Source organism: Saccostrea cucullata, unplaced genomic scaffold (assembly GCF_032062105.1).
Source record: "Saccostrea cucullata isolate Sc308-1 unplaced genomic scaffold, CSIRO_AGI_Scuc_v1 ctg1387, whole genome shotgun sequence".
NCBI lineage: Eukaryota > Metazoa > Mollusca > Bivalvia > Ostreida > Ostreidae > Saccostrea > Saccostrea cuccullata.
This window is the reverse complement of record NW_026929355.1, coordinates 173,424-184,806: the sequence shown is the minus strand read 5'-3', so window position 1 is coordinate 184,806 and position 11,383 is coordinate 173,424.

The window sequence follows — 11,383 nt, the reverse complement described above, 5'->3', positions numbered from 1 at the left end:
CTGTATAAATACTGAAGGCTCATATACTTGCATATATGCAATAGTTCATTTTATAAGGAGCTCTGTTGAAAAATTAAAGGGTTCTTTATAGCTTCTATTATTGTACGGTATTTGAAACGTAAAATAATTTTAGAGTATCCTTCTTAAAAATTTAAACATTAATTAGTAATCTAAAAATCTTTCATTTCAGATCCCCCCTTTAAATCCTATCTTGATAAAGTGGAATACTGGAGTAATCCTGCAAATCAGAAACGACAGCTTGAGACTTTAAACAAAACCATCAAAGAAATTAAGAAAAATCTAACGATTGACAGAAATCATTTGCGATCTTCGATTAACAAACGTATAAGCGCCGCCGACTCTCGTACCTCAGCTGCTGTGGCGGGGTACGTTGGAGCTCTATTTATATCTCTTGTCGTGGGCCTTTTTCTGATGTTGGACTGCAATCGGCTGTGTATGAAGTCAAGGAAATGCCATTAAGTCTTTTTTTCTCTCTCTGAAACTTAAAATATTTCTGGAACTTTTAATCATTAGATATCTACATCGAGAAAATGACCTAGTGATCTCGCAAAGTTTTGACCAATTCTTCAACATATTCAAATTTATAAAATAACACATTCAAACCTTAAAAAATCTATTTATCTAGAAAAAAAATAATTTTTGTCCGACCAAAGACGAACATATTGAAACACCCGCATCTACATTGTACAGGTCCGCAGAACTGTTCAAATGTTACCATAGGTCATGCTCTAAGAAGTGGCAAGTCGTAGATAAAAAAGATTAAATACTGTATTCGAAAAAGATAATCTATTTATATCTTTCTCCTTGCATGCTCCACTTTTTTTACGAGAACGATATAACATATTCTTTGGATTGAGTTTCGTTTGTTAGTTGTTAACACTTTTCTACATAATTGAATTCCACATGAAATTTTAACTATATACTGAATAGTGTTTTAAAAATGCAAAACAACGAAAACTCCCCAGATCAAAAATCAATTACAGAATTCAAACTGTCAATTGATGTCTTTGTAACATCACAATAAATTGATTGACCTTGAAATAAGTCACAGTGATTTGCTGTCTGATTTTCATAAGTTTACATTAATGATTAACCTTTAAAATTAAATTAATGGAGTAATCGCAAAAGTCTCTTACGCCTCTTATAACAGGTCGAGGAAACTATTAGATTTTCTGTGACGTCAGAATAAATTTACGTGCTAAATGACGCACCAACGTATGTGTCAAACTGAACAATCAGCTAAATGAGTTGCATTATGGGTAACTACAAACAATAGTACATGTACATTTGGAAAAGGCCAGCTTTTTAAATCCCCCTCGGAAAGACATAATGCCAAGCATTTTAGACATTTAATGCAATATGTACATCATTATTTAGTAATTCGAGTCCATGCTCACATTTACTTACAAGTGTTTTACAACGGTAAAATTTGGGCTTTCTACACGCACTCCATTCTACAAGTCCGTTTGTTGATAATTGCCTGGCAGCTCTTCTCCTTTACTTGGGAAGACTTTGTGAGCAGTATTTCAACGCACTATAATTTTAAAACACGGAAAATTAACTTCTTTAGTTAATTTGAGCATGGGAAATCTTAATTAGCATCTATTCTCCGTATTTTTTTTTTTTACAAATATATTGAAAATAATTATTAGTTGGCTTTTCCATTTGAAATCGCTCCTAAATTTGCCTGACCCACATGTGTTTATAGTAAATTACAAACATATCATAGCAGATCATCATGCTTTTTCTTCTTTTGAAACATTATTTGCTGTGAGCACTGCTGTGCGCAGTGACAACAATATTCATTGATTTCTTGATCTGTTATACACAAAGTTTATAAATGTTATGATTTTACTGTGGATCTACCGAGGAAATTAACCAAAAATTGACACAAATGAAAACCCCTAATTTAAATATCCAATTAGATTATATAGCCATCTAAATTAGATTATATAGCCATTTAAACCCCTAATTTAAATATCCAATTAGATTATATAACCATCATGATTGTGACGCTGTTACGTCAAAGATGACAATAGCTGATCAGCTGTTCACGTTTATCTTACTGAAATATATGCGAATTCAATACAAGCTGAATTTTCTGTGTTATGGACAACTAAGTCATTGAATTTTACAAAATGAAATTGGATATCCATTTTTAGCTCACCTGAGCCGAAGGCTTAAGTGAGCTTTTCTGATCAAAATTTGTCCGTCGTCTGTCGTCGTTGTTGTCATCGTTGTAAACTTTTCACATTTTCATCTTCTTCTCAAGAACCACTGGGCCAATTTCAACCAAACTTGGCACAGAGTATCCTTGGGTGAAGGGGATTCAAGTTTGTTCAAATGAAGGGCCGCGCCCTTTTCCAAGGGGAGATAATCATGAATTTGTTAAAAATTAATGGCATTTTTAAAAAATCTTCTTCTCCAGGGGCCCATTTTACAAAAGGACTTACGACTTAAGACCAAGTTCAATTATTCATATGACTTTTAAATTAACATTATATCTAAAATTATTTTATACTTTTTAAAAAGAATGTGGTAAGACATTTTCACACAAACAATTTCAAAGAGAATTATTTATTTTGCCAAATTTACAATAATCTGAAGTTTTTGGTCTTAGTCGTAAGTTCTTTTGTAAAACGGGCCCCTGAACCGCTGGGCCAGGAAAGATGAAACTCATATGGAAGCATCCTCAGGTAGTGTAGATTCAAGTTTGTTCATATCATGACCCCCGGGGCAAGGGTGGGGCCAAAATGGCCGACCCAAGTTTTACATAGGAATATATAGGAAAAATCTTTGAAAATCTTCTTCTCCAGAACCACTAGGCCAGGAAAGATGAAACTCATGTGGATTCATCCTCAGGTAGTGTAGATTCAAGTTTGTTCAAATCATGACCCCCGGGGCAAGGGTGGGACCAAAATGGCCGACCCTTGTTTTACATAGGAATATATTAGAAAAATCTTTAAAAATCTTCTTCTCGAGAACCACTGGGCCAGGAAAGATGAACCTCATGTGGAATCATCCTCAGGTAGTGTAGATTCAAGTTTGTTCAAATCATGACCCCCGGGGCTAGGGTGGGGCCAAAATGGCCGACCCAAGTTTTACATAGGGATATATAGGGAAACTTTTTAAAATCTTCTTTTCAAGTACTTCAAAGCTATTAGTGATATTTATATGCAATCATCCTCAGGTAGTGTAGATTCTAATTTGTTCAAATGATGAACGCCTGGAGGGGGGATAAATTCAAGCCCGATGTGCTCAGGTGAGCGCTGTGGCCCCTGGGCCTCTTGTTTTTATATATGAACTGTCGGCAAGAAAAAATATGAAAATCTGTAAACAGAGACGATAGCAAGGGGCCCATGGAAAGCGAAGAAATTCAGAAATTCCCTTACAATGAACTATGTGGAAGTAACAAACAGCATTCAAGCTCAAAAGTGCATAAAAAATCACAAATTTGGAGCAGAGCGAACACGGGGCTCCAGAGAGGGATCAGGTGCCATGAAGGAATGAGAACTCTCTGCCGACCGGTTTCAATTTGATTTGTCATCATATTATTTGTACTAGCCCATTATTTACAAATTTAACACTATATAAATGTGTTCTTTTTCGTTTCTAACATTAATTTAATTTATAGAGAATATTCAATGTTTTGTCGTTGAATATGGAATTTATTTCACGAGTGGGACGGGATTTTTTTTTTATTTTTACGAGTGCGAAGCACGAGTGAAAATATCAATAAAAAATTCTGTCTCACGAGTTGAATTTTCTATTTATTATATTTTCTTTGATTTTCTAATGTTTTTTCTAATGCAGTCATAGGCTACATGACGTCATAGTTGAGCGGTTGAGACGTTATAGCCAAGTGTTGTGAGATTATTCTGTCGGAATGGTAAATATTTAATTTCTAATGAAGCAATGAGTATTTTTTCATTCTTTCTTATTGGAAGGAATTTTCGAGAGTTTTACCGCACTTCTGATATTTGTCACACTGTGAAAGGATATCGTTTTTATTCAATGAATAAATTACAGTACTTCACTGTTAAAAATGTAATAAATGCATGTATTTTGTAAATTTAAAATATTGAAATTATATTTTTCGATCACGAAACATTGCCCTTATCAGAGCTACAGATTCGAAATTGCTTGGAACAAAACCATGATTAGATCAAAAGCCTTATACCTTGGAATTATTTAATGTTCTTATAGTTATCGAAAAGCACCTGAAAAAATATTTGTATCAAAATTTTTCTTAATTTAGCTGCTTTTGTCGTTTGATAAGCCCCTAAATCGTGTGCAACTTCTCAACTCTCTTACACCCAATTGTCGCTTACGACGTCAGTATTTCGACGAAATCTTACTGGAATTAGCATATTGTGGTATTTAGTTCAATTCTCCGGTATCCTTGGACTTTCAGTAAGGCGTGGTGTTCTCAAAGTTATATACATGTAATTAGCATCTGAAATTTACACAACCTCTCATTCACTTTGAAATATAATGTACATGGGATAGAAATTCGGGCGAATGTCAACAAATGTAGCAATGATTCACTAACAGCGTTTAGTACGGCAAAGATGATTGATTGTATACTGTTTAACGTTCCTCTCCAGAATATTTCACTGATATAGAGACGTCACCATTGCCGGTGAAGGGCTGCAAATTTAGGCCTATGCTCGGCACTTACGGCCTTTGAGCAGGGAGGGATCTTTATCGTGCCACACCTGCTGTGACACGGGGCCTCGGTTTATACGGTCTCATCCGAAGGACTGCCCCATTTAGTCGCGTTCTACGACAAGCAAGGGGTACTGAGGACCTATTCTAACCCGGATCCCCATGGGAGAGTACGGCGAAGAGGTGGTGCTTAAGTCGTCACATAGTTTTCAACAAAAAAAGTTTCCGATGTTATTTCTTAACCGATTAGAATTTATGTCGCCATTTGAGAGACGCTTATTACGTAGCGTCGAGAATGCGACACCTTACTGAAAGTATAAGGATAACAGAGAATTGTACTCAATTAAAGCTGAATTTTGAATATTTTCATAGTCAGTAGTGATGTTGTTTGTTGTTTAGATATTGTGTCATTTCTAAATGTTGGTTGCCTTCTTATATAGAAAATACGTTTTGATGACTTTGTAAGTGATTAGAAATTTAAAGATTACCTTCTAATGTTTTATCCTTTGTTTAAAAAATAATGGTTAACCATGTGGTAACAACACTTCTAATGTTTATGTGATGTATACTCAAGCATGTCATATCTAATCTAAAATATGAAAAGTCGTTTTTTTCATTATATTTTTGACATTAAGTGATTTTAAGTAATGAAATATACCTGGTATATGAATGTCTTTTAATTATCTAGATTTTTTTTCAAATAACGTAGAGGTTTTAAATATATAAAATCATACACTTTGATTGAGATATTATTATACAATAACGACGTTTCAATATCGATTTGGAGAAAAAAATGATTATTTTAAACAGGTGAAGTCTTTGTAAATGTAAATAGGGGTCTTACAGAATAGGTGTATATTCATGCTGTATTTTAAAATCTTTTCAATAGTAGTAGATTAGTATAAAATTGTTTTTAATGTCATTATCTTTTTTATAATCTGTAGCAATAAACTACTCATGTGAAATACTTTAAAACCGTGTTAATTTATTTAACCGTACCCTGGATTTATATATTAAGATTTCTATATGAGTTGATAATAGTTATATGTTAAGAGCCATTCTCTGTAATGATTTGAAATTTTATATAGGAGCTGTGGCACGCATAGTCTCAGAATTTCTCCAAACTCTCTATGATAAAAGTCATTGATACCCTAAACTGAAATCAGGCAAAAATTGGTTGCTATGTTTTATAGTTACCATGGCAACATGTCTTAAAGTTCGAAAAATGGTATTTTTTAACATGTTTAGAGCCCCATAGTTAACATTTGCAGCAAAGCAAACAATTGGCAATGACTGTTTCCAAAACACAAGACGAAAGACTACCTTTAAGCAATCGCTTAATGGTAGCTTAATGGTGACTTAATGGTGGCTTAAAGAAATTAATTCCTTTAAGCCACCATTAAGTCACCATTAAGCTAGACTTACAGGTGCTTAATGTCCAAACTTCATTAAGCTACCATTAAGCCACCATTAAGCTGAGCTTAATGGTGACTTAATGGTCAACCCTCATTAAACTTTTACGCATCTTATATAGAATCTTTTAACTTGCTTTTAGTTATTTTAATATCATTTACGCAAAATCTATTCCATCTCATAATTCTGTCTCGATCATAATTTCTACGAGTTTTTTGTCAACATGCATAAACTTGATCACCGGGAACGAAGTTAGCTAATAGCCACAGGGGCTTGCTCGAGGTGTCTAATTTTTTCTTAAAATCATTTACAGTGATAATAAAACAAGACATCATGTATCAGAACTGTATATTATTTTTATTTTTTAAATTAACCATTATTACATGCGTTGTTTTTATTTTTAGTGTATATGATTTTAAAAATAAATAATTATTACACACCGTGAGCAAGTCCTTGTGAAATATCTTAAATGTACAATACCCAAAATCAATTTGTTTTTAGAATTATCTATATTCCGAACACAAAACATATATTACTTTATTAAAATGGTCATTTTATTTCATATGTAAAAAGAAACATTTCGCTACAGAATTCACAGGAATATAACTATATGATCTCATGAAAAAACCTTTGTCCTTTTTTTTGGGGGGGGGGGGCTACTGGTATACAAATGTTTAGTTTTCAAAAATTGACTTTTACCATGAAAAAATTTTTAATGGCTTTTACATCATGAATAATTTTAATTAATTCATTATTTTGTTTAATACTGCAGCGGTAAGTATCTGTCAAAATCTAGTCGGTCTTCAATGATTGTTATTTCAAAATCGATTTTCAGAGGAACGGCCGATCAGATTAAACATGACATCCGACCAGCAGGCATGTTCATGAAACTTTCCTAAGATTTGTCCTAAGATTAATTCTAAGATATGACTTAGGAAGAAAGTTAGGAACATCCTAAGTTCAACTTTAGACATATCATAAGATGCATCTCGACGTTAACTTAGGAAGATCTTAAGTTAGGACATCCTAACTTACAGTGAACACTTGTTTCCTATACATTTATCGATAAATATAAAATTTTGGAGACATTTACAGCAAAGAAAAAAGATACATAACATTAAAAAGAAAATCCATTTACATGTACATGTAACCTCAGTATATTTTGAAGTTTGCATTTTTTGAATTATAAGATATTTAGTACCGCTTGTAAATCGTATTGAAACAAACAAATTACAGTTAAGATTTATAGTTTAAAAATATTATTAACCTTTCACTGATCTACCAAGATGATCATTATGATATAAAGCATAGGCGTCGAAACCGCGGGGGGGGGGGGGGGGTCTAGGGGAGGTTACACCACCCCACCCCCAACACTTTTTTGCAAAGATATACATAATATAGGCCTTTTGGTAACATTTCTTTTTTACTCCCAACCGGTTAATTCAGAAATTAGAACATGTCAATAATTACATTGTCTCCTAATTCCACGTAATTGCTAGAGAATCGCGAAGGTTGGGTGGTCCCTCGTTTTTTTCCGAAGGTAGGTTTATTACCATTAATCTATGATAGAAGTTATGATAAATGGTCGGTCTATCCCCACCTTCCCTTTTAATTAACGAATAACTCCGACCCCCCCCCCTCCCCAATGCCCCAACACACATATGTGTATTAAATATGTTTTTGTGAATAGAAAAAAAAAATTATGTCAAGTTTTTTCCCCGAAAATTTTAGCTTTTGGCTTCTTGATAAGGGGGAAAATATCAATATTATCTCTCAATTAAAACTATCGAAAATTGTAACATATGTTGCAAAGAAGAGGTCTTTTGGTAACATTGTGTAAATTAACAGCTCATATACGGACTGCTGAGAAACAAGAAATTGTCGCTAATACTTGCAATGTTCAAAATCAAAAGCATCACAACAAACTTAAGAAGTTCTTAGGACAAGCTTTATGTTGTCCTAAAGTTAAGAAAAACTTAAGCAAGTTCCTAAATTTAGGAAAGCTTCGAGAAACTGACTTAAGACTAGGATGTAGGACACACCGTAGTCCTAAGATAGCTTCGTGAACATGCCTGCAGATGTATACACATTAAGAAACGGGGTAGGATTAACAGATAATCCGTGTACAGTAAACCGGCTGGTCAGACAATAGACCTTAATTAGGTGTCCCCCGTCCCCGGTTAACTAACAGGAAACTATACATACACAACGTACACTGACAGATTTTAATGATCAATTATTTAAAAAAAAGATTAAATTTAACGCAAGCATATAACAAATCAAAAATTATGATTCATCGTAAAAAGTCAATTATTTTGATACCCATTATGATACAAAAGGAATTGAAACTGAATATGATATTCTAAAAAAAGTTTTTGTAAACGTAATTAACCAGGTAACTCTTACTCGAGGATTGTTACTAAATTGTTGACACAGAAACCGTTAATATCCGCAGTATATTAAAAATAATAGTAGAATCTGTTTTTTTCCTCTTTCTTTTTCGATGATAGACTTTTGTGTTTTATCTATAATTAATTTATCTTCAATCATGATTTAATGCTTACATTTCGAAAATTTTCGAATAACACTAACAGAGCGAAGAACTCAATCACACTACATCAAACTAAAATCCGAACTCTGTGTAGAAATATATATATTAATGTGTTAAGATCCAAAAATAAAATTGTTTATATTTTGATTAATAAACCAATTCAAGACGTTTGGAAATGTTCAACAAAATTCTAGTAAAAACCTTAACAAGTCCAATCAAATTTTGAAAAAAAATAAAGGTTAAATATTTAATATTTTCCATATTTAATCAGGAGCGGCGATAGCGTAATGGATAGGGCGTTTGCATTCGAAACCTAAGGTCATGGGTTCGCGCCCCCACTGCGGCGATTTTTTTTTTTTTTTTTTTTTTGATTTTGAATTTCGGTCTTTTTCATTATTTTTACCAAATCAAGATAAAACGAACTCTACATTTATAATAATGATAACAAATCACTATAAAAATAATTTTTCACCCATATAAACAATATAATCGACTGCGTAATGTGACTTAATGGTGGCTTAATGGTAGCTTAATGGAGTTTGGACATTAAGTACCTGTAAGTCTACCTTAATGGTGGCTTAATGGTGACTTAATGGTGGTCTAAAAGTAACCATTAAGAACCTGTAAGGCACCATTAAGTAACCATTAAGCTACCATTAAGTTAGAAATTTGGCTTAATGGTGGCTTAATGGTTACTTAATGGAAGCTTACTGGTGGCTTATAGGTGCTTAATGGTGGCTTAATGGTGGTTTAAAGGCGGCCTTTAAGCCACCATTAAGCACCTATAAGCTACCATTAAGTCAAGCTTAATGGGAGCATTTCATCTTGTGAAAGTTGAAGGTCAGATGTCTCAAATGCATGATAAACATGTTTGGTAAATCAACTATTACATACGTTACTATGGTAACAAAGTATTCAAAAGTAAAAAAAAAATTCATTGAATTTTATATAGTTTATACACGTAAAAATATAAAGCAATTATAGGATGAAATGTGACAAATTTTCCTCATAACTAGTGATCAATTTTATAAGATGTTGGTGTGCTCCAAGTTTTCCCATTTGATAAAATTCAGATTAGATTCTTTAAATAGAGCGTTGTTATGGAAATAAGCAGAAAATATATGCTTAAAAACCTGAAAAATATTTTCTTTCCTTGGATACGTACCCTTAAATGTAGATTCCCAAAACTTTTATGATTGATATTTATTAACAGCTAACTTGACTTTTAATTTTCACTATCATCCAATCTCCAAGTGGATGCAAGAAGTTAGCTCACAGGGTTTAATATTTATATAAAGTTCACAAAATCGAACATTTTCCCTTCTTGGTAACCATAGCAACAGTGTTGTTTTCTTCATCAAATTTTATCAATATATGATTTCAACTTCAGTTCTAACAGATAAGTACTATTCAAGCTGAGTCCTTAAATTTGTTTCTTGATTAATTGGCAATTTAATTCTTAATGCAGCGAAAAATATTTCACTTTTAAGCACTGGTACTTTGTTTCCATGGTAACACTGCACAGTAACAATTATACCCAATTTTTCTTATGGTTTTGGTGTTGCAAGGTCCTAAGGATGCATATTTGCCAGTCTTGAATTTTCATGATTTTCCTCAAGACAGTAGCATCAACCCAATCTTCGTTACTGGTTTTGCATGGTTACACTGTGTTACCATGGCAACCATAAAAGTTATTTATAGAATAATATGGCTTTTACTTATATACTTAAGGTCAAACATTTTCATTGTTTTTCTTAGTTTGTTGATTGAGTTTGAGCATGTAACACCTACCATTAGTGAATACGGAGTGTTTTTCAGCATATTTCAGCATTTTTTAATGTATTCCAAATGTACCCTTGGTTACCACTTACTTAGAGATATATTCTAAACAGTTTCTTTACAGTATAAGTGACATCAAGGTGTCATGTTTTTGTGAGAATGGTTTGTTTGCTTTTTCTAGTTTTTATTAAGCCATAGTCAAGATTTAAAGTGGCTGAAAATCTCGATTTTTCAAACTTTACCGGCTGTTGCCATAGCAACCGAGATGCATAGCAACGAAATTTTGTTTGATATTTGTTTCTGGTGTCAAGTACTAAGCATGGGTGAAGTTTCATCAAAATCGGTGACCATGCGTGGCAACAAAGTTTAAGTGGTTACAGAGAATGGCTATTAAATATTGTAAACCAACTTTTATTTGCAACCGTGTTTCGCAAACTTCTTGTACTCGAGTTTGTTTATGCTGCGAAGAAATATTCTAACCTATAATGGGGGTAGGGGGCAATTTTGGAGAATGTTGCTTCAGTTGCGAAAAAATAAAAGCCCCCCCCCCTCCAGTCCCTAAAAAGTAGGTAAAAAAAATTGTTCATAAACTAGAATCGGTCAAATGTTGCTTTATTTGCGAAAAAAAATAGTTGCTGCAGATGGATTTCTAGCGAGATATCGCGAATGATAGAGGTTTACAGCAGTTTAAATGTTCTGCTAATTCTGTCTGTTAATGCGGATGCGTTCAAAATTCCGGTGAACCTTATTTGTTAGATGCGATAAAGTAAAAAGACTATAAAGTAAAGAGAAATATACATATGTTCTGTAGTAAAATAAAAACCCAGGTATTCGTCCTCCGTATAAATTGTGAGGGTGCTTAATGTCTTTGAATTACTAAAACAAATTTAAAAGAAAAAGGAAATTAGACTGATCTAAAGTTCAATTAATCTAATTTATTAAGAATATTTA